Genomic DNA, 4,281 nt, shown 5'->3' with positions numbered 1-4,281 from the left:
CCCTGCCCCCCCGCGCCCCCCCCCCCCCCCCCCCCCCCCCACAGTGCGATCTGCCCGTGTTCTATCAAAGATAGTGACTGAGTTGGAATGTCATGCCTACTTTTTCGGCATTGGAATATGTGACCAGCAAAAGGAGAAGAACTCCAACACTTTCTCAGCTGTTCCAGGGCAGATAGTCATCGCAGATCATATGTGCAGGAGAACCGGTCTGCCCTGGAACAGCTGACCGGTCCTAAAATGTCACTTCTATCTGACTTTGTGGAATGTGAGATCGCAGACACAAAGTCAGATAGATTACATTTCAGCTGTTCCAGGGCAGATCGGTTCACCTGCACAAATGATCTGTGATGCCGATCTGCCCTGGAACAGGTGAGAAACTGTTGGAATTCACCTTTTGCCGGTCACATTTTACTGGGGGGAAAAATGGGCGGGATTACGTTAAAACGTGTGACCACATGACAGGTCACACATTCCACCGCCGAAAAACTGGGCAGGATTAGGTTAAAATGTGTGACCACGTCACCGGTCACACATTCTTGAGCTGAAGCAGAGACACCGGCACTCCAAATTTGCAAAATACGTCTATTTATTGACGTGCATCGTGGTAGAAAACAACGAACGTTTCGGGGTCACAAAGGATCCCCTTCATCAGGTAAAACATACCGGTCACACATTCTAACGCAGTCACAATCTTTGATAGAACACATGCGTTCCGGTCCAGTGCGAATGCAGAAAAATGCAGCAACGCACCATAATTGGTGTGAACTGGCATTAAATGAGGCTCTCTTGCAAGCACATGTGTTAACAGGAAGCAAGCTGACAGAAGGAGAGAGCAGAGCTAGTGATTCAGGGGTTTATTTCTTGTACAATAAGCAGGAAAGGGGGGGGGTGACGCCACTGTATTCCTCCAACAGAGAATGTAGTGCCACCCTCAAAGCTATGATATCTTGCAGTGTTGTATTAATTACAAAAGTGGCCTCGACAGAATTAAGAATCCTTTGGCAGATAAGACAGTTCACAGTACTGTTTTAGCTGTCTGCCAGAAGTTTAGCTTTTATCATATGGTAAAACTTCATACAAATGGTACAAGAAATATTATGCAATGGGGAGGGAGCAAAAAATGCATGCAAGAAGCTAGCAGGGCAGAATGCTGAAATAGGTCGGCTTCAGACAAACAAATAAAGTGATTTTCGATTTTATTTACCAGGTCCTGGTGATAAAAACATATTGAAGCTTCCCTACTAAACATGGTAATTTTTAAATAGACAAGATCCCAGGTAGGACATGTTCAGATTTTGTATAGCAGCATTACAGACCTGGCAGGATAAGAAATTTACCACTAACACATTTCTAGACATAGGCCTAGGTTACATATGGAGATTCCCAGTCAATCCTGTCACAAGAAACTCCCCACATGAGCAGCAAATCAGGGAATATATACATTTCAGATTATTTCTTCTGGAGCCTGTCATCCATTTCTTAAAATATAGATTTTAAAGCCAAAATTTTTATTTTTACATTTTGGATAGCGTATGGAATGGTTAAAAGCCCGGTCAGATTTTGCGTGCTGTGTCCCATTTGAGAGATTTTCCTTCACTTACAGACACAGCAGTAAAAGGAGACAAAATTTCTTCAAAGTGAGGTACATTCCCTTAAACAGTTGACACTGCAACACGTGTCCTCAGTGGAAGAATTTATGTTCTGGTGACCACTTAATATTCTGGATATTCCTTCACTTTCAGTGACATTGCTCACCAGGAAAAATTGGAGAGCATTCATCTCCCCAAATCCGAAGCTCATATGAATATAGCCTACTTCTCCAACACCTCAGGAAGTCCTTATTTTAACATAACATAGGGTAAGAAGAAGCACAAGAACATCCAAGACAGGAAAGCATAACCGAGTGAAAACACAAAGACAATAAAAGGGAAAAGAGCAAAGAAGAGAAGAACGTATGAGAGAACAGGGGAGCAACCCTGGCAACACTCCTCAGGATCGAGGGCAAACAAAACGATATAGGCAGACCCTGAGCTCACGAAGAAAGGAGGGAGAGGTATTCCTGTAAAAGACACAAATTCCTTCCAGTATAACCAACAACGATTAAAGGAATCAGCCGTCCTATGCAACATCGAGGTGAGATCTTCCATAGCCATTATATCATAGATTAAGGCAAAATTACATTGCCAAAGTCGGGAGTTCTGCGCTACACTAGGGCTTGGGAAGTAAGCTCTGGCCGCATAAAGCATACAGATAAGGACCGACTTACAGTAGGTTTTACAGGGGGATGTGTTGTGATGGAGAAGGAAGAAGGCAGGGCTATCAGGTACACAAAAGTAGAGCTGCAGCTAACGATTATTTTCAAAATCGATTAGTTAGGCGATTATTACGTTCGATTAATCGGTTAATCGGATAAACTATAAAATAAAGTTTAAAAAATGGCTCCAGTGATAGGACTACTAGTTTGTATTGAGGTTGTAGTCCATCACAGGAGCAAGCTTGGAGCGGTGGAAGTAAAGAAAAAAAGATAGTGATGGTGTGCAATATAGTGAAATGGAAAGTGTAAAATTATACAGCAATCAATGCAGACTGGCACCGGCTATAGAGGACTACAAAACCCAGCAAAAGCACATTATACAGCACAATGCAGAATACCGCCAGCTATAGAGGAATACAACAAATCCCAGCAATAGTACATTATAGCTGGGATTTGTAGTCCTCTATAGCTGGTGGTATTTAGCATTGTACCACTTTATAATGTACTATTGCTGGGATTTGTTGTAATCTTCTACAGCTGGTGGTATTCTACATTGCGCTGTATAATGTATTATTGCTGGGACTTGTAGTCCTCTATACAGCGCAATGCAGAATATCACCAGCTATAGAGGAGTACAACAAATCCCAGCAATACATTATACATACAGCGTATGATGTATTGCTGGGATTTGTATTCCTATGTATAATATACAGCACAATGTACCATCAGCTATAGAGGAATACAAATCCCATCAATACATTATAGAGCACCATGTGTGGGAAAGTGCAGTCTTCCAGCAACGTGCTTCTGAGATCGGACCTGTCTATCAGCAGCTGTCATCCCCCCACACCTGCTCCTCCTTACTACATCTCCCCGCGTCCCTGTGCCGATCGTGGATGGGCAGGAAATGTGAGGCGGGGAGGAGGTGCGGCGTGTGGAGCGTGGATGCGAGCGGGTCTGGCAGCAGTGAGCGTGAGGTGGGGAGGAGGTGCGGCGCACAGCGTGTGGAGCTGTGAACAGGGTCAACTGATCGGAAGACGATTAATCGATTATTGAAAAAGTTGACAACTTTTTCAATAATCGATTATAATCGATTATGTTGATTAGTTGTTGCAGCCCTACACAAAAGTCTGTTAATTTCCTAATGATATCCCTTACAGAGGAGCAGAATCCACGAAGCCTGGGGCAGCTCCAAAAGGTGTGTAACGCATGCCCCTTTCACTCTCACATCTCTAACATGCATCAGGGAGGGCAGGATACATTTGGTGCAGCCAAGTAGGGACCCTGTACTATCTGGTAAGTAACTTATAGCCTGCATCCTGAAAGGACTTACTAATATGAGTATGAAAAACGATACCATTCACTTGCTCAGGCAAAAAAGGAGAGCCCCCAAGTCAGACTCCCAACTAGCAATGGAAGGAAGGGCCCACTATTTTTATTGCTGTTGGTGTCTAAGTTGAACAGTTTTTTCCTTACTCATGAGGGTGGAAAATGAACGCGAGGAAAATCCTCTCCACAAAAGACAAACAGTAAAAAACTGGCAAGTTCTAACACTTCGCACTCTATCCAGACTGGAGTTGGGCTTATACCTCTGATTCACATGAAGACTATGACTAGCAATAAGTAAACCTCTGCAAATCATTCTTCTGGCAGTTAGGGGTAGTGGATGACCAGAGTTCTTTTGTCAGGAGGATATTGACAATCCACCCATCAAATCCAGACATTTACAAATTTGTTGGCACCATCACAGCTCATTGAAACAAACAATGCTTTATCCATCCTGAAAATGATGACATAAAAGAGCTACTGTCTCTAAAGCAAATACAGTGGGACAAGAGAAATTCTTGCTTATCCTGCCCTATTTCACTTCATTACATTTTACATTTCTGTGCTATTGTTGCAGGTTTTTCCTCATTTGTCTGGTGAAATCATTGTCACTAGGACAAGTTAAAAATATATTTGCCCTAACGGAACCCCAGGTAGCATAAAGCATCGTAGTTCTAATCCTCCCCAATTAAAAAAAAAAA

The 4,281-nt window shown here is 43.0% G+C and overlaps 1 protein-coding gene across 2 annotated transcripts in view; it reads right to left on the bottom strand.

Moving 5' to 3' along the window:
- The window catches only part of XIAP (X-linked inhibitor of apoptosis), a 28,243-nt gene that overhangs the window by 3,811 nt on the left and 20,151 nt on the right, over window positions 1-4,281 (bottom strand). The gene's annotated exons all lie outside the window — the stretch shown is intronic.

Source organism: Nanorana parkeri, unplaced genomic scaffold (assembly GCF_000935625.1).
Source record: "Nanorana parkeri isolate BGI_ZX_2015 unplaced genomic scaffold, ASM93562v1 scaffold349, whole genome shotgun sequence".
In the NCBI taxonomy this organism is placed as follows: Eukaryota; Metazoa; Chordata; class Amphibia; order Anura; family Dicroglossidae; genus Nanorana; species Nanorana parkeri.
The sequence above is the reverse complement of the archived record's forward strand: the minus strand, read 5'-3'. Positions and strand labels throughout refer to the sequence as shown.